Source organism: Nelusetta ayraudi, unplaced genomic scaffold, assembly GCF_046127955.1.
Source record: "Nelusetta ayraudi isolate G7.1 ecotype Tasmania unplaced genomic scaffold, CSIRO-AGI_Nayr_v1 ptg000001l, whole genome shotgun sequence".
NCBI classification, from domain to species: domain Eukaryota; kingdom Metazoa; phylum Chordata; class Actinopteri; order Tetraodontiformes; family Monacanthidae; genus Nelusetta; species Nelusetta ayraudi.
In genome coordinates, this window is record NW_027466051.1 from 902,384 (window position 1) to 922,500 (window position 20,117).

Sequence of the window (20,117 nt, forward strand, 5' to 3'; positions counted from 1 at the left end):
GTTTTGATTGACAGGCAGGACAGGTTATAAATACAGTATATATATATATATATATATATATATATATATGTATATATATATATATATATATATATATATATATATATATATTTGAACATTTCTCCTGATAAATTTTGGTTGCAGACTTTCATAGCAGTGAAATTAACTCTTCTTTTTTTTCATCATCATAGTGCTCGATTAAGTAAAAAAAAAAAGTTGGATATATCGGCTCGGTAAGTGCTTTAAATTTCCCCCTAAACCGCCCGTGAAGGTTCAGCTCTCCATATTAAAATACATTTTGCAGCTCCCTGCCAGGACCGGCAGCGGCGGAGAGCTGCAGCCGTTCGCCGTAGCTCCTCCCACCACCTTCCAACCAGCTGCGGCGCCGAGCGCTGCCGCTGACCTTCGGCTGCATAATGTTGCTTCTGCAGGCTGCCAGCTCGCCCACATTCCCGCAGAGAGAAGAGAGACACAGAGAGAAAAAATATATATTTGAAATACACATAAAAATATGATCCGATTTTGCAGAAGGAGCGTCGGTGGGCCGGAGGGAGCGCCGCAGAAAGGCAGCGTGTTTGGAAGGGCGGGGGCTGAGTTGGAAGTGGCGGAACAGGTTGTCGAACAGGACGGAACAGGAAGACGGCAAAATGCCAATCGATCTTTAATTCATGGGATTAGAGCCTCTGATCGCACAGAGCACCTGGCTGGGGGGTGGGAGCATGTAGCCTGGTGCCACCGAGCAGCAGGGGCAAGGGTGTGTGTGTGTGTGCGCGTGTGTGTGTGTGTGTGTGTGTGTGTGTGTGAGAGTAAGGTCGATAGGTTTGGAAAACTGTTGAAAAGACAAATCTAACGACAAAAAAATGAAGGAAAAAAGTGAGAAGTGAGTGTGTACTTTAGTCAGAAATTTTTCATTTGACTTGATTGGAAGCGTTTGTGAGTGAGTGTGTGTGTGTGTGTGTGTGTGTGTGCGTGTGTGTGTGTGTGTACTGGTTCAGGCTGGGAAGTCAGGACTGGTGTTGTCGTTTAGAACCAACAGAGTAAGGACCTTCTTTTTTATTTTTACTTTTGCCGACTCGTTCTCACCACGACTTTGCTGTTTAGTTTTAGACTGAAAGACTGTCAGCGTTAAGGGGTGATGGCTGAGGTCAAGGACAGCTTCGACATTCAGAGGTCAAAAATGTCTTGGATTTCTAGACGAGGCTTGGAAAAACTGGTGAAAACACAATGTCTGAGAAAACGAAAGAGAGAAAGTGAGACAATTTGTGCAGTTTGATAAGATATTTGGAATTTGACTTGAATAGAAGAGTGTGTGTGTGTGTGTGTGTGTGTGTGTGTGTGTGTGTGGGTGTGAGTGAGAGTTACGCCCGGTTCACACTGGACGCGGAAGCGCCGCGAAGCGCCGAGCGCTTCCATTCGGCGCCCACGTTAATCAATGTGGTGGTTCACACTAGACGCGAGCAGGCGGCATGCAGTTGTCGTTTCGGCGTCTGCTCTATTTTGTGCGCGAGCGATCCTGGTCAATAGTGCAGGAAGTCGCTCAAAAAAAAATTTTCAAAATAAGCTAATTTCAAAATAAAAAAACAAATGACAAATTTGATCATATTTGTATGTTATATTTGTCAGTACATTGTATCAGAGTGCGAGAGAGATTACACACACACACACACACACACACACACACACACACACACACACACACACACACACAGAGCAAGACTTGATCAAAATACGTCTGTTTGATCCTAGAGATGCCGGTCAGTGATCATTATGAAAGAGGTCTTGAGATGGACACCTGAGTGCGTGTTTCTATTTACACACACACACACATACACACCTACGAAAGTGAGCAACGGAGCGGGCTGGCTAGAGAGAGAGAGAGAGAGAGCCGATGGTGCTTCCTGCCCGGTTTCACCTGCTTAGCTTAAGAACACAGGCTGCAGGCTAATAAGTCACCTGATGGGGGCGGCGGGGCTTTTTTGTGCAACACCCCACATTGCCCCTGTGGCAATGGTGTGTGTGTGTGTGTGTGTGTGTGTGTGTGTGTGTGTGTGTGTGTGTGTGTGTGTGTGTTTGCGCCTGCGAGTCCAGCCCTTTTCGCATCTGCTCTCAGCGAGAGACTCTCAGCAGCGGCGGCCTCTCACTGTTAAACGAGGACCACCCCCCTGATAGAGCCCTGCTCTAATGCCACCACACACACACACACACACACACACACACACACACACACTCGTGCTCAAGAGAAATGGAGAGTTGCAGATCATTAATCTGTGCAGCTCTGAGCTCGTCCCCTCGGTGCTGCTGGCAAAGTCACTGCTGCCGTCTTTCCTGACCAGCGCCTGAGGGCCCACAAGAGTGTGTATGCATGTGTGTGTTTGTGCATGTGTGTGTGTGCGCGCGCGCGCGTGTGTGTGTGTGTGTGTGTGTTGGAGTGTGTGAGGAATTAGTCAGTGAGTGTGCCCTGCAGGCCAGGCATACGTTTGCACTCTGACGTTGCGTGCCAGCGCGTGTGTGCTGTAAATTAGTTCCTGTGTGTGTGTGTGTGTGTGTGGAGGTCTATAGGCGTGTGTGTGTGTGTGTGTGTGCAAACTGCAAAAAAAGAGACACAAAGATGCAGAGTGTGTGACATGGATTGGAAGTGGAGGGAGGCGGCAGATATAAAGCCTGTCTCCTTGTTTGACTGCCTGCCAAAGGCACCGGGCTCACTCGCGCTCTCTCTCTCTCTTTCTCTCTCTCTCTCTCTCTCTCTCTCTCTCTCGCTTGCCCGCTCGCTCGCTCTCTCTGGAGGTTGCTGTCCTCCTTTTTCTGTGTACTCAGTAAATCGCAGGCCGGCTCTCTCTCTCGAGCTGCTGTCTGGAAAGCGAACACGGTGAGTTTTTCACTCCTTCCGTCCCTCTGGCGACCGCGGGCTGCTTTTACACACCCGGCCAGCAGGTGTCGCCACCTTGGTGCCACGTCGCATGTAATGAAGCTGGCTGGGTGTTTGACTATTGTTGTTTAACGAACACAAATCAGTAAACGATCACGCTGTGTTTTCGGCCACTTTTTTGCCACTTCCTGTTGGTAGCTGCTCACTTTCGCCAAAGCCTCGCCCACCAGTTACTACCCCGTTTTGAAGCGTCCTGATTGGTCTGGCTGTTTCGACAGGTTAAAACTATACTGTTTTACGTGTGTATTTTTTAGATTCTAACAAAATGAGATCCTGAGTAACGACCAGGACATGTTTGATGACCTGATCTTCTCTCAGGCTTCTCTCTGAGCTGATGATTACATAAGCAGCAGATGGCACTATTTATAGCTTTACCTCCGTCCCACCCCTTGCTCTCTCACTCACTCTTGGGGTCGACCCAGGAAACGTATGAAAGCATCTGCTAAAATAAAAATTTAGAATTGTTGTGTAATTGTTGGATTCTAAAGATCCAACAGGTGGCGGCGGTGAGCAGTTCTCAGAGAGACGGCCAGCAGCTTTTCAGTTGCCCGACAGGTTGTTTGGACCTTGGTCGCCCCTTTTTCAGACCTAGAAAAATGAAAAGACCTTTTATTTTTTGGTGCAGGGTGTCAGTGCTTTCCGACTCCTCCGAGCCAACGTAACAAAAACGCTGTGACTCAGTGGAGTTCAGGGCCGCTGAACTCGGCCCCGGGGGGAATGAGTGACAGTACTGCAAGGTCCCGCCGTGATTGAAGGATTTCAACTCAGGGCTTCAGTGGCACCGAGCGATGATATAAAACGGAGCCGCCGCCCTGAAGGAGGAGGTCGTGGTGGCGAGGCAGCGAGAGGAACAGCAGGAGGGCCAAGTGGTTCCTCTCACTAAGTTTAGCTGATTTTCCCTCTGATGCCACTGCTAATGCTAAAGCTGCAGCTACTTAGAAGTGTTTTATTTCTAATGAGACACTTGAATTGATTCAACAGACCTGTGGAGACTTTTCAATATTCAAAATTTCCATATTTGGAAGGTAGATGTTTGAGGTTGTACTATTATTATTATTATTATTATTATTATTATTATTATTATTATTATTATTATTATTATTATTATTATTATCATTAGTTGGGTGCTTTGTCTTCCTGTTTGTGTTTTGCGCTGAGCTGAACTTCAGTCGGGATAACTTTGTTATTTCTAATTTTTTGCTGGTGTAGTAAAGACAATAAATGACGTGGACGTGTGCTGAGAGAGCTCCTAATCTAGACCGACATTTTTTTTTAGTTCCTGCAGGTCTGACGTGAGCTTCATATTTTTACTTTCTCTCTCTCTCTCTCTCTCTCTCTCTCTCTCTCTCTCTCTCTCGCTCTCTCTGTATATATATATTTATACACATACATATATAGATACACTATATTACCAAAAGTATTTGCTCACCCATCCAAATGATCCGAAGCAGGTGTCCTAATCACTTGGCCTGGCCACCTAGGCATGCAGACTGTTTTGACAAACATTTGTGAAAGAATGGGTCGCTCTCAGTAGCTCAGTGAATTCCAGCGTGGAACTGTCATAGGATGCCACCTGTGCAACAGATCCAGTCGTGAAATTTCCTCGCTCCTCAATATTCCACAGTCAACTGTCAGCTTTATTATAAGAAAATGGAAGAGTTTGGGAACAACAGCAACTCAGCCACGAAGTGGTAGGCCACGTAAACTGACGGAGAGGGGTCAGCGGATGCTCAGGCGCATAGTGCAAAGAGGTCGCCGGCTTTCTGCACAGTCAATTGCTGCAGAGCTCCAAACTTCATGTGGCCTTCAGATTAGCCCGAGTACAGTACGCAGGGAGCTTCATGGAATGGGTTTCCATGGCAGTGCAGCTGCATCCAAGCCATACATCACCAAGTGCAATGCGAAGCGCCGGATGCAGTGGTGTAAAGCACGCCACCACTGGACTATAGAGCAGTGGAGACGCCTTCTCTGGAGTGATGAATCACGCTTTTCCATCTGGCAATCTGATGGACGAGTCTGGGTTTGGAGGTTGCCAGGAGAACGGTACATTTCGGACTGCATTGTGCCAAGTGTGAAATTTGGTGGAGGAGGAATTATGGTGTGGGGTTGTTTTTCAGGAGTCGGGCTTGGCCCCTTAGTTCCAGTGAAAGGAACTTTGAATGCTTCAGGATACCAAAACATTTTGGACAATTCCATGCTCCCGACCTTGTGGGAACAGTTTGGAGCGGACCCCTTCCTCTTCCAACATAACTGTGCACCAGTGCACAAAGCAAGGTCCTTAAAGACATGGATGACAGAGTCTGGTGTGGATGAACTTGACTGGCCTGCACAGAGTCCTGACCTGAACCAGATAGAACACCTTTGGGATGCATTAGAGCGGAGACTGAGAGCCATGCCTTCTCCACCAACATCAGTGTGTGACCTCACCAATGCGCTTTTGAAAGAATGGTCAAACATTCCCATAAACGCACTCCTCAGCCTTGTGCACAGCCTTCCCAGAGGAGTTCAAGCTGTAATAGCTGCAAAAGGTGCACCGACATCATAGGAATGGGATGGCACTTAAGTTCATGTGTGAGTCAAGGTAGGTGAGCAAATACTTTTGGTAATATAGTGTATTTATGATGCTGGATTCCTGGAAGACTTTTTCTGTCATTCTTTTTGAGCAGCTCCACCTGCTACTGCCTCTCCCCCTCTTGCTCTCTCTCTTTTAGAATTGTAACTATTGTAATTGTAACTACTGCTAAAAAAAATATTTCAGGAAAAAAAGAAAAAAAACATACATCTGCATGGTTTCATTCAGTCGGAGTGTTGAGATAAAGCCGGGGGTCAATTGTCTCAACATAATCCAGCGGGGGTGGCAGCGGCGGCGGCCCCTCGCTCTTTTCCTGGGACACTATCAGCAGCAGGCGAAGGCGGCGCGAAGGCGATGACGGCGGCGAGAGCCAGCTGTTGTCGGGATGAAGACGCTGAATTATTTTCCCGTGTCAGATTAGGGTTATCGGATAGCACGGCTGAGACTTATTACCACGATGCTGAGTGACACAGTGCTGGGGGTGGGAGTGGGGGGTTATTTACAGCGTCATCCAGCCACTCTAATGTCGGCTAATCTGGACTCGGGGGGGCCAGTTCGCGCTGGCAGACGCACACGCACTTGACGGGTAATTTGTTCCACAGAGAAAGAAAAACAGTGCGAATCCAGCAGAGCACAATGTTGTCGCTCAGTGTGTGAAATACCAGTCAATACTTGGGGGGGGGTTGGGTTGGGAGTGGGAGGGAGGCTCTGATTGTTCCACACAGGGCCAGCATTCGCAGCAGCGTTTTTCAAAAAACAAAAATATGAGACTCGCCTTACAATTTCGATTTGAGACTTTCAGGGAGTCTCATGGGTTAATCGGGGGTGCCGAACCCTACCCATGTGTAAAAAAATAAAATAAAATAAAAAGATAAAAACACTAGCAAAGGACACAAAGAACAGAGGGACAGGTTTAGGCCCCATTTGCATGCAGATGGGTTTCTCTGAAAACGCACAAATATTTCTAGGGTCCTGCCTTGCGTTTACACAAAGCCGCCATTTTCATTGGAACCGCACAGACCGAAACCGCACTTTTTCAAAAACGCTCCTCAGGGTGAATAGGAGTGCTTGCCTTGCCCGGATTGCTGTAAACGCTGAAACCGATCATTTTTGGGAAACACTGATGTCACAGCTGTAAACCCCGCCCCCGCCTTGCAACCTGAGTGGCCATGAGGTGCAGACGACCACTCACAGTCACAACAACAACCACGTCGGGCAGCGGCCTTGTTACTGCTTCTAATGATCAGCCTGCAATCTTCCCATTAACCTTCACTGCAACAAAAAGGAAACAATAGTGAACTATAACACAAGGTGCTCATGGATCGATTGTGAATTGTGTGCAAAGTGAACGTAAACACAATGAAAACGATTTGCAAACCTCTTGTTTTACTTGAGGCAAGAAACCTAAATGACAAAAATGTTGTTTTTTTTTGCCAAAGTCAACCTTAACATGGACCTTTTAAAGCTTTGTGTTCTAAAACTCCTGCTTCTTCAAACACGGCCGAGGGCCAGTGGCAAATGTGAAGAGCACTGGCCCCACTCTTGTAACCACTGGCACAGCTCACCATCTGGAGATAAAAATAAATCAATCAATTATACATAAATATACTACATAAATCAAAAGTGCAAATATATTTATTCCAACAGTGGAATAAATAAGTTCTTCCTCCATCTCCTCCTCAGTTGACTGATTTTTGTGCCCCCCTCCTGATGCCCAGCCAGTATAACCTGGGCGTCTGCTTTTGGGCCCTGACAGCCACCAGCTCAAAACAGCCCTCCCCACAGTTTACATGCACACCAGCTTAAACAGGAGGTGTTTATCGTTAATTAACTATTAAAATAATTGTATGATAATAATTCCAAGATACTAACAACATTATAAATTGAAATAATAATACAAACACCAATGTGGGGCGACAACGGTGGCGCTGCCGCCTCACAGTAAGAAGGTCGTGGGTTTGATTCCGGGGCCCGGACCTGGGAACTTTCTGTGTGGAGTTTGCATGTTCTCCCTGTGTCTCCCTGTGTCTGCGTGGGTTCTCTCCGGGTTCTCCGGCTTCCTCCCACACTCCAAAAACATGCATATGAGGTCAATCGAACGTTCTAAATTGTCCGTAGGTGTGCATGTGAGTGTGAATGGTTGTTTGTTTCTCTGTGGCCCTGCGATGAACTGGCGACTTGTCCAGGGTTTCACCCTGCCTTCGCCCTAAGACAGCTGGGATAGGCTCCAGCAGACCCCCCTGACCCTGAATAGGAATAAGCGGGTATAGAAGATGAATGAATGATGAAACACCAATGTACAGTGTCACAAATAGTGCTTGCAGATCTTGTTATGGTAGATAGATAGATAGATAAAACTTTATTGGTGACGCTATTTTCTCCGTAGTTGCACAGCAATGCGTATGTGTTATCACATGTTCATACACGTTAACTTTTCTTTAAGCGGCCATTTACACGGGAACGGATTCTTTGAAACCGCACATTTTCGAAAAACGCTCTAAAAAAAACGAACAAAAACAAAACGCTTTCACTCAAAGCCGTCTTCTCCGTTTACACTGAGACGCTGGAAACGACTGAGGACGATGTAGTACCTGTGCCCGGCCTGGCGTGGCAGTAGCTCACTAATAACATGAGCACCACCGAGAATAGAAAGAAAGATCGCTGGTGAAAAGACGGTGTGGATAAATGACAGGGTTTGGGTTATTTTAGAACAGCAAGCCTTAAAAGGTCCATGTTAAGGTTGACTGGGAGTCGTGCCAGTAAAAGTTTGTGAACTTTGTCATTTAAGTTTCCTGCCTCAATGTCCCAGTCCGCCGACCCAAAAGAAAATCAATAAAAGTAAAACAGGTTAAAACCGGAGGTTTGCAAGTCGCTCATCTTGTGTTTATTTTCACTTTGCACACAGTCCATGATCGATCCACGAGCACCGTGTTATTGTTCACTATTGTTTGCGGTTTATTCTAATCGAGGTTTAATGGGAAGACTGCAGGCTGATCAGTAGTAGCACCGACAGGTCCACTGCCCGACGCTGTTGTTGCTGTTGTGAGTGGTTGTCTGCACCTCACAGCCGCTCAGGTTGCAAGGCGGGGGGAGGGGTTTCGAGCTGATCTCAGCGTTTTCAAAAACGATCAGTTTCGGCGTTCACACGAAGCCGGGCAAGGCGAGATGTGTTTACGTGCCACGGAGAGCACAGCGCTGGCTGTCTTTGATTGGGATCGCGTAACGTGTTAGTGATCGTTATCGAGACGATTTCGCAGAAGTAATTGCAAAACACAGACCCACAGGTAATTCATGTGAAATTAGATTTTTGTAAAAAAAAATTTAAAGGCATTATTTTTTACTAGCCCCACTGGGCCAGCGGTCAGAGCGCTCTGGTGGCCCTGACGCTTTTTAAAGTTTGCCTTGGCCAGCGGCCAGTTATAGTGTCGACCCCAGCGTGTAAACGGGAATTTCTTTGGTATACGGCTTCGTGTAAACTGATTTTTTTTTTTCAAGAGCGTTTTACGAAAATGTGTGGCTACAAAAAAATCTGTTACAGTGTAAATGGCCTCTTAGTTTGGTGGCGGGGGTTGTTGGGGAAATAATTTGCAATTGTGATTCTAGACGAGTGGTGTGAGAGGCGGAGAGAAAGAGACAGAAAGAGAGAGATAAAGCGAGGGATGAACGTGAAGGTTTCCGACCCTTTGACAGACGTTTAACGACATAAACAAGTCTGCATTCCTCTCGGAGCCGTCGATGTCGAAGCCACTCGAACGAAAAAATGTGGATTCTAAGTGATTTTGTCAAGATAAAAAGGCGACCGTTTGCTTGGAAAAAATGCCAACAAACACATCAAACCGGCGCTCGGCGTGTTTTGAATCCCGTGTCATTCTCTCCTCCGATAAAGCCATTTGATATGTGCAGTATATGCTGTCATAAAGGAATATACGTGGAGGAAAGATATACGGCTTCATTAAAGTAATGTCAGAGGGTGGGGGAGTAGGAGGTGTGTGTGTGTGTGTGTGTTGGGGGGGCCCTCACCCCAGGGAAATCTTGCAGCGAAGTCCCACTCCCACTCACCCACTGCTTATGAGTGGTTTGAAAAGGAATTCATCTATTATTTTCTTTTTCTTCCTTTTTTAAATTCAGGTTTTCATATTATTATTCTAGATATTAGCCACATTGGTTCAGGTCCATGTCAAAATCTGCTGAGCTTCCTGTAGCTCTTTCTTTTCTTCCTCTTTCAGATTCACGTTGCAGCAGTACAATGTATATATATATATATATATATATATATTTATTCATTTTAAACTTGGCTGACTTTACATTTCACTGCACATCCTATGAGCATATAATCAAATAAAATTTTTGAATTGAATCTTGCATCTTGACTTTAGGCTGATGACTGGCTGTGATTTCAGTGCATTTTTTTTTTTAATGCTAATTAGGTTCAGGCGTGGTGAGATTGTTGCCAGTGATTTGTTTTTCTTTGTTTTTTTTAATTTTTCTCTGAGGTGTATTTATGCCTTCTGGCCCTTTTGTCCCTTGGGTTCATTTCCATCCTACAGATACACATCGAGTCTCTTGTTTAGGTTAATTCAGGGGCAGAAGACACAGATTAGTGCCGTCGGTTTGATTAATCTTCTGGCTGGAGACACTTGAGATACTCATCGTCCTCACATTTTATTTAATCATGGCTATACTTTTATTTTTTTCAGTTTCTTGGTTTGACCTTTTTAAAATAAAAAATAAAAAAAAATGTTGCTCTAAATCAGACAAGCTTGTTTTCTCACTGGGTCTTATTAACCTTGCGGTTTCTTTGACTATGTTTTTCCTCGTTGAATGTGTGTGATTTTTAAATGGTGCCCTGCGTGTCCCGGACCCGAGCACCACTATGTCCCGCAGCGGTTTATCTTAGTGTCCCAGCGGGCGTCAGCTGGAGGTCAGGGAGCGCAGGCAGCTCAGGTCGGGACGGTCAGGTGCAGGAAAATCAACTCAGAGAGACTCTGAGTTTCGAGGCCACGTGGGAGAGTTCAGATTGATAGATACTGAACATGAGCCTTTACTTGAGTGAGCTCTAAAATTCACGAATCAAAAGATTTCAAATTCAGATATATGTATGTGTATATACATGTATATACATATATATATATATATGTATATATATATATATATATATATATATATATATAGAGAGAGAGAGAGAGAAATATGAAGCTCACGTCAGACCTGCAGGAACTAAAAAAAACATTGTGAAACAAATCGAATGCGACAGCGACTGACAACATGGTGGTTCCATAAAATGAATGCTAATACGTTGAAAACACGCCTGACGTGTTGCCAAGTCGCATCATTCAGGTGTTTTGCCGCCTGCGTATCTGTCACGACGCGTAGGGGCGGCGGCGCAGCTGTAAACTTTGTCAGCGGGATCTCTGAGGCGGCTGGCGGACGTGCAGGATTGAGGCGAGCAGCTGGGAGTGGGAGTAAAAAAAAACACCCAAAAAAAACAGCAGATAAGCAAAGTGTGCAGTTGTGTTATGTATCAGAAGAATTTGGAATTCATGGCAATCTAATGTATCTAATTTAGCAGGGAGGACATTTTGTGTCTGGTCCTTGAAACATGAAACATAAAACAACAAAAAATGTAAAAATAACATAATGTAAAGTCAACAATGACAAAATAATGTCCAAAAGTAAAAGACCAAAGTTTGCAACCAGAGTAAAGAGCCTATATAACACGTCCTAGTTAAAACACTGCAAATACAAATGCAGAGCAAGTTTTACATAGCATGAAAAAAAGAGTGTAATTCATTATTAGATATTACATGGGACAATGTTGGGGGGGGGGGGGGAGAGAAGAAGAACACCAGCAGGAGTCTTAAAATAGTCCAGTACCAACAGCCAGGGGAGTTTGAGGAATCCTTGAGAATAATTACTCTTATATACTGTACCAAGATAATTAAGATTTCAACACTGAGAAGATCTGCACAGAGACCTTCACCTTCCACGGTCAAACGTAGCTTTGTGTTATACAACATTGACTCCTTGATGAAAGTAAAACAATTAAATTAGTCTTAGCAGCTTCTGTCGAGGGTTAATTTCCAGTCTGGCTGTAAACACTGACATCAAACATGAATTAATAAACTACCGTAGCCTTGTGTCCCCCTGTGCAGGAATAACAGCGTCGTCGGCATACATGAGGATTTTTTTCCACCTAGCAAACAGGAAGGGGTCGCGAGCCCAGCCTCCAAGTCCTGTGGCACACCCTTTAGAAGTGGAGGTTTGACCTTTGACCCTAGACACTGCCACCGTTTCTCTGAGTACGACATGTATGACACAAAGAAGCGCAAAAAAATCTGAGAGAAAGACTTTTTTTTCACAATTTGGATAGCGCCTGAACCCCCCGTCAAGACTCTGAAACCAAATGGAACGGTGGGGGGGCGTGGGGTGAGGAGGGAGGTGTGTGTGAAAGGCCTTCACTGTCAAACTGGAGGCATTAGCCGCTGAGCGCGGCGGTGAGATGTTGATTGCTGGGAGTGTCCTGACGGCTTTAATTGGCCACTTCAGTCCCGTCGGCTGACGAGAAGCCCGGAGTCACAGCGGCCATCTTTCAAAGCTCCCGCAGAGAGAGACACTCCCTGGGGGTCATAAATTCATCTCCATATTTCTGGAGGAAGCACGAGGTCAAGAAACCATCCCCCCAACAGACACACACACACGCACACACGCACACACACACACACACACACACACACACACACCCTATCCCCAGCCCACCACCCCACGTCCTTCGTCTCAGAGTCGGAGAAAGACGAAACACTTGAAGATTTAAGAGTGGAGGCTTCACGGCCCACATTCAATGGCACCATGGGAGGCGAAGTTTTTGAAATATTTCCCTAGCTCAGGGACCGAGTTGATCCAAAAAAGAGAGGGATTAAAACTAGTTTTGATCTCATTTTTCTCAATGTCATAGTTCTGCATTTTGCTTCTTCCTTCACCCTGAAAATTTTCCCCAAAAAACTAACGATTCCCCGTTGCCTTCATTTATTACTTCAGGCTCGCAAAAAAAGGCGGTGGGTGTAGCCTACGTTAGCCGTGGCCTTGTTAGCTCTAGCTTTTTAGCATCCGGCTAAAAGGTTTTGGAGGGCGAAGAAGCTGGGGGCGGGGGGCTCATTCCAACATCTCCAGCCATGTAGCGTGACCAATTGGATTAGCTTCGAGACGAGATGAGAGCGGGGAGAGGCTGCTGCGGGAGCGGAACTATAAAGGAAAATAAACAAACAAAAAAAAAAGGTTATTGGCAGCTGCAACATCCTTGTTGGATGTCAACCTTTTTTTAAATTCTTTGGTTTTTTTTTCATCTCACAACGTGAGATTTAGCAGCGTGTTTGCAGCCTTCTGCCGCAACTGCAACGGTTTGAACCTGCGTGCTATCTTGTGAGCTCCTGTGAGCTCAGGATAGGAGCACTTCAGAGGTCAGAGGTCAGCACTTGACAAAGACGACGGGCTTTTCCTCGGCCGCACACAATTATTACTCTTATTTTTATTCATCCTCAGCAATTTCCTCTTTTGTTTTTGAACCAATATTAGCAAAGACTGACTCACGCAGGTTGAATTATTTATGAGAACGGTCCTTGAGGGGGTATAAAGAAATGAAAAACAAAACTCGCATTAGACTGGAAGGAAAGGGAAGAGCGACAGAGGACACGAGTTGGCCACGCCCACTTCCCAGACACGTCACTCATCCGTCTGTTGATGTCAAGCTGGGACAAACACCAGTCAGCACACAATAATATGTATTGATGTTCATTCCTCTGTGAGAAATTGTGAACTTTTCTAACTTACTGCCCCCCCCCTCCCCGCTCTGTCTCTCTCTCTCCCACTCGCTCACCCGCCCATTATTTTTGTTGCTCCAATCAGATAAATAATTCTCTCTGCCGCCCCTTCATGTACCTCCCTCGCGGTGTTTCCATCCGCTTCATCTCGGCCTGTTTGTTAGAATTCAAACATGATCCAATCAAAACAAAAACAATGAACTAAACGGAGACGGGCGCAGCTACGGTAGCGCCGCCCTGCTGGATTGTGAGAGGAACTGACAAGGTTTCCGGGGAAAGAAAAAAAAAAATCTGCTGGATGTAAAACAGATATTTTGTTGTTTGTTTGTTTGTTTTTTCTTCAAGTGGTGAACAGAGGAAGTGAGGTGTCTGACATGTACTGGTTGTACTGGTTGGCTGGCGGTTCAAATCCCAGCTCCAACCGTCCACATGTTAAAGTGTCCTTGTGCAAGACACCGAGCCCTGAATTGCTCCCAACGAGGCTGGCAGTGCCTTGCAAGGCAGCAGCCACCCATCGGTGTAGAAGTGTGTGAGTGAATGGGTGAGTGAGAGGCCATTGCAAAGTGCTTTGGGCTACCGTGAAGGTGCTGGAAAGCGCTATATAAGTGCAGTCCATTTACCATTTACTGCCACCGGCCACTAGGGGGCATCGCTAACAACGCGTCCCCGCCCAAAGTTCCGGTCTGAACTGCGACTCCCGACAGCAGCTTTTAGTCTTGTCAGAGATTCTTGGAGGTTCGCCAGAGAATCTCCATGGCAACCGCAACTCAGAACAAAGACACTGTTTCGACAGAGCGACAGGACAAGATGTGTTTTCGGGACAGCTTTTCAGTAGAACTCAATGAAACAAAGTCACTAACGGTCAATCGAGGTGTTTCCAAAGGCGTTGAGGTGACATAGCTTTGCTCTTTGCTCTTGCTGTCAGACTCCTTCTGGGCAGCTGGACCGTGGCTTTTGGTTTTGTTTGTTTTGTTATTTTACTCTGATTAGAAGATGAAAATAAGCTAAACACAATTTAAAGGACCAGACTCATAAACAATTCAGCTTTTAACAACGTGAATCCTCCTTTTTTTTTTTTCGCAGGCAAACTGTGTTTGTGTGTGTGTGTGTGTGTGTGTGTGTGTGTGTGTGTGTGTGTGTGTGTGTGTGTGTGTATGTGTGTGTGTATACCAGGTTGTGGCATAATAGCCACTAGTCCACCCGAGAAGTGCTTTTTCATATAAGTGCGTGTTTGAAATTGTTGCCATTATTATTGACGTCGCTGTGTTTCAGCAGGACAGACAGTCACTGTGTGTGTGTGTGTGTGTGTGTGTGTGTGTGTGTGTGTGTGTGTGTGTGTGTGTGTGTGTGTGTGTGTGTCTAACGGGCAGCCTGCTGACTGACAGAGCCAACTGGAGGTGTTGGCCGCCTAATAACCGCCACCAAAAATTGGAAACCATGTCCGTGTCCACACCTGCTTCACGTCTCCGTCCAATCAGAGAGCAGCGTGGATGGAAGTGGCCCATTCCCTCGGTGTGTTGAGGTCGACTCGAGGGTTGAATGGGATGAGATGGAGGCAGGAAGTGGAGCAATGCCCAGATTTATTTTTTCTTTCTTTTTTAATTGCTGTGTTATTTTTCTTTAAAGGGCTTCTGAGGAAGTCAACTGCCACCTATTGGCTGTTTTCCTGATCTGCTCCTCCTCTTAAAGGGCCGTTAAGCTCTTCTCCACATCTCAGCTTTGCAAAAGTGTAAGTGTTATCGAGCGGCCATCGACCGGAGTGATAGATTCTATTATGTAAGAGTAAAAAATAAAAAAAGTAAAAAGATGGGATATGATGTTAAGGAAAGAAAGAAAAAACAATAAAGGACATTGATTTTCATTATTTTCCTAATGCGTCTCAGACAGCTGCTGCACACAGCGCAACTCGCAGCTTCTGTGATGACATCGCAGCGTGGCAATAAAGAAACGGCATCGACAAAACAACGTTTCCTAAACCTTCTTGTCACCTTTGACTTCACTTCCTTTTTTTCAATCGCGGGTTTTTTGGGATGTTTTCAGAATTTGCGGTCGTGTCGACAGAGGAGGAGGAGGAGAAGGAGGAGGACGACGAGGGGGGGGGAGGCAGGAGGGGGAATTGTGGGACACGAAAAGCCATTTTAACGTCTCTCGCTGGGGAGCAGAGACGCAGTGTTAGGAAGATAAAAAGAAGGTGGAAAAAAAGTGAATTGAAAGGAAGTGTAGTGAGATACGATTCCACGTGATGAAGATCTTCTTGACCTTGAGGTTGTGCTGCTGCTGCTGCTGCTGCTGCTGCTGCTGCTGCTGCTGCTGTTGTTGTTGTTGTTGTTGTTGTGGTGCTGCTGCTTTTGTAGTGGTGCTGCTACACTGAGCTACAGGCCTCTGGTTGATTTAACTCACAAGAGGAAGATTTTGTGTGTATAAAGAAAGAAAATGTGTGTGTGTGTGTGTGTGTGTGTGTGTGTGTGTGTATATATATATGTATATATATATATATATATATATATATATATATATGTATATATATATATATATACAAATACATATATATTACATATTAGCTATTATCCATCATCCAGACATTCCGCATAATGGTGGATGACCAGGACAACCTTGGCTGGGCAGAGGTGTTTCTGCCCTTTGTGACATCACAGCATTACAACTTATGTCTGGCACTTTGTGTGTGTGTGTGTGTTTTTTTTTTTGTTGGGGGGGGGGTTGTTCTACATGAGTTTCTAAAATGAAGGGAGACAGCGAGGCGGCAGCGATGGCGACGGCGGTCGCTCTCTAATTAGCCAAAGAGGCGGGGCCAGTATCCCCTACTGCCCTCCCCCTCCTCCTCTTCCTGCAGGAGCTGTTGGCTCCTTTGTTCAGTTGAAATAGCATGATTAAAACACACGCACGGCAGATTCCACTGCACTGTGTTTGCTGTTCTGCAGGGGGGAAAACGCACACTCGCTCTGCTGCGATCGAGTCTAATTGAGGCAAACAAGCAGAATCTTGAAAGACAAGTGAAAAAAATAAAACAAACGTGAAACCCTCAGTTTCTCAGCGCTGTGACGGCTGTGACGGCTGTGACGGCGGCTCCTTTAAAACAGTGTTGACTTTTCATCCTGGTCTGTCGGGAAAAGAAATTAGAAATAAAAAAGTGACATTATTTTATGCTCCATCCTGCCGACGTCCGCCAAAGACTTTGGATTTTCGGTCCAAATATTGCAGTACCACGGCGACCTGTGAGGGGGCAGCGACGAGCAGTTTAGTCTTTTCTGCGGTTTCTGGTTTCCCTTCACGAAGGAGGTTTTGTCACAGGTGCCCTGTGTGATGTCACAAAGGGCACGATGCCTTTCATGGGGTTGGGGGGAAGTGAACACACCCCCTCAGCCAGTCATTGGCTCCGCCCCCTCTGAGACCAGGAACGTTGAGGAGGTCCAACAGAGTGCTAGCTTTAGCGGGAGGCTGCAAACAGATAGCTAATAGTGATAAAGAAATGCAGTTCAGCTTTTCATGGGTGAGACATCTGCTAGCAGCGTGAGAGAAAAACCCAAAACCCTCTTCCTTCACCTTCTCCTCTTCCTCCTCCTCTTTCTCCCCTTCCTCATTCTTCTTCCTCCTCTTCCCCTTCTTCCTTCTCTTCTTCCTCTTCCATCTTCCCCTTCTTCTCTTTATCATCTTCTTCCTCTTCCTCCTCCACCACCTCCCCATCCTTCTCTTTCTCCTCTTCTTCTTCTCCCCTTCCTCTTTCTACCCCTCTTCCTCTTCATCATCATCTTCCTCCCCTTCCTCCTCCTCCTCCTCCTCGTGTCATTATGGTTTGAAGTGAAAATAGGGCAGCTATTTCTGACTCATTTTCATTACTGCTAAAAGTCAGAAACACTAAAGGAAAGTGGAGCAGCAGCAGCGAGCGCCACTCCGTGCACGCTTGCGTGTGTGTGTGTGTGTGTGCATGTGAAATAGAGAGAGCCATGAAGTTGGTTCACTGAGGGGTGAGCGGAACTGCTGCAGCAGTCAGGAGTCCACACACACACACACACACACACACACACGCACACACGCACACGCGCACGCACACGCACACGCACACGTCCATCCCGTTCAGTGTGTTGATGCAAACTCCCAGAATACTCGTCCCCACGCCGAGCCGCCTCCTCGGACGCGAGCAGCAGCAGCAGCAGCAGCGGAACACGACGGCAACGGATGCGAAGGAGCGTCAGATGTTGTTTGTTCTTCCGTCGCGGAGTTGGGAGTTAAATGTTCAGGAAAGTTTGAATTGAATCACTGGAGGACGAAGCAGCTCTCTGCAGTTGCCCCTCAGATAAAGTCGCTCTGTGCTGCTGAAGTCGTTTGTTGCCCAACTGGAGTAAAAGGCTGGCGCTCTCGTACCGGCAGTTAAGGAGAATTACATAGAAACTTGGACGGGCTTGGAAAGTTTGCGGTGTCAGGATTCCTCCCACTAGTCAATAGAACTTGAAGCGCAACCCCGGCTAACAGTCGTGGCGGCTCCCAGTGGCTGTAAGCTGTACTGCACCCGGTCTGTCTGGTTTCCGTGTTCGTAAGAAAGTCAGCGACGTCGACGTAAACATTCTGTCTCAGACGCAACGCTACAGCAAGGTCTTGCTTCTAGCAGCTAGCCGCACCTGTCAGCCGTTAGCTGCCCCAGTTAGCCATTAGGTGCACCCATTAGTTGTTATTAGCAGTTAGCTGGACAAGGTTTGCCGATAGATGCACCCCTTAGCATTTAGCTGCCCAAGTTAACCAGTAGGTGCTCCAATTGACTGTTAGCTGCGCCTCTTAGCGATTTGCTGCACAAGGTTAGCTGTTCGCTCAGGTTTTTGAGCTCTCTGCCTCAAACAAACACAACACATCCATTCTGTGTCCAACCAGTAGTCATTCACTGTGTCCTTCCTTCCTCTTCTTCTTCTTCTTCTTCTTCTTCTTCTGGAATGAGTTTTTTCATGCTTCCAGCAGAACATAACTCACCATTTTGTTCGTTGGCAGTTTTCTCACTAGTTGACATCAATTTTCTTTTTTTTCTTTTTTTTTTTTCCTCAACCCTTCATCTCAGCTGCTGCATTTTCATCACGGTGGAGAGAGACACAGAGGGAGAGAGAGACAGAAAGAGAGAGAGAGAGAGAAAGAGGAAGCCCTCGCCAATTAGCCGTGATGCTTGTTAGCCCTCGACACTGGCAGCTAATTATGTTTTGTTCAAACCCCACGCACACGCACACACGCACACGCACACACTCACACACTCGCTCGCTCGCGTGTCAGTCATGCGGGGACCGTGCACTCCTACGCGCGTACGCGAACATGTGCCATGAGGTGTTCCCACCTACACACACAAACACGCATGTTGCCACTCGTGTTGCAACGTCAGAGTTCAACATAAACAGCGAGTCTGTAATTAGAGAATTAAACCATTAAACCGTCTCGTTCAGTCAGTGATCGCAGCGACTGCAGGCGGACTGGAAACTGGCCCTGTGTGTGTGTGTGTGTGTGTGTGTGTGTGTGTGCGTATGTGAACGTGTGTTGGTATTTATTTAATTACATTTGCATGCTGTGAGGCCGTCAGACGTCTCCGCCCGTTAACTTTACGACACGCTGAGCTTTCCCGTCACAAAAAAAACAAACAAAAAAAAAAAAACGGTAAAACCTCTGGTTGGTTCTCATCTTTATCTTCATCGACGGAGAATTTCAACGCGAAGGCGTCGGAAACTGTCGGTTAAAGTTTATTTTATTTTTTCCCGCACCCACTCCTGAACGAGTCATTCCTGAACAACTTTGAACCAGAGCTCGTTGGATTCGCCGCCTCATCTTCCTCCAGTCTAGACGTCTGATGACTGAACCCACGTCCTTGCTCCAGCCCAGACCTCAGGATGAACGTATTCTATAGCAGCAGCAGCAGCAGCAGCAGCAGCAGCAGCAGTCACAGTCACAAAGTGTTTTTCTGCACCTACAGATCGCGCGTCATCCACTTCTTATTCCTCCTTCGGATTATCTAGAGACACTTCTCATCCATCCATCATCTCTTCCCATTGTACTTGAAGATGCTTATTGTATGAAAAAAAAAAAAAGAAAAAAGGATGGGGCGGAGCTTCAGAAATTTCAAAACAAATCCAATCTCCCCTCAGGTCCAGTTCCACTTTAGCGTTTTGGCCGCCGTGACGGCCCTCCGACGACTGAATTCTGAAAGTGTGGGAGGTGTTGGCGGTGTACCGAGCCTACCGGCCAGCGGTGGCGCTCTGCTGCTGCTGCGCTCATCAAAAGCCCCCCCACCCCACCCCCCCGAAGGCCACAGAGGGGAACAGCAGGACACAATAATTGGCTGAAAGATCGAAAATGAAGCTGTGTGATGAAAACAGATGATGAGAGACATGAGGCTGTTTGTGTGTGTGTGTGTGTGTGTGCGTGCCTGTGTGTGTTTTGGAGAGGGTGGATCGATGGAGGGAGATGAAAAAAAGCAACAAATGAAAACGCAGTTTGCGTTGCGAAGGAGGAAGCAAAAGTCCACTGCAGCCGCTACCGCTGACGGGGGGGGAAGTTGTAATAAAGCGCACATTATGAAACAATATTTCCCCTTTTTTTAAAAATGTGACCGCACACTGTCAGCGTGAAGAAGAAGATTAAACGTTCGAAAAAAAAAAAGATGTTCCAGTGCAGCTTGTGAGGTGAATGAACGCAGTGTAACGCAGTTCATCTTTGAATGCGAGAAAAGCCTGCGATGCTCAAATGTGTTTTTAACGAGAAGGAAGATCTCGTTATGCTCCTTTGATCTGATTGGATGTGAAGAGGATGCAGTGGGGCGGGG

At 46.4% G+C, this 20,117-nt stretch overlaps 1 protein-coding gene across 3 annotated transcripts in view; it reads left to right on the forward strand.

Moving 5' to 3' along the window:
- Positions 1–20,117, forward strand: part of nlgn1 (neuroligin 1) — a 205,191-nt gene that overhangs the window by 109,555 nt on the left and 75,519 nt on the right. The window lies entirely within an intron of this gene.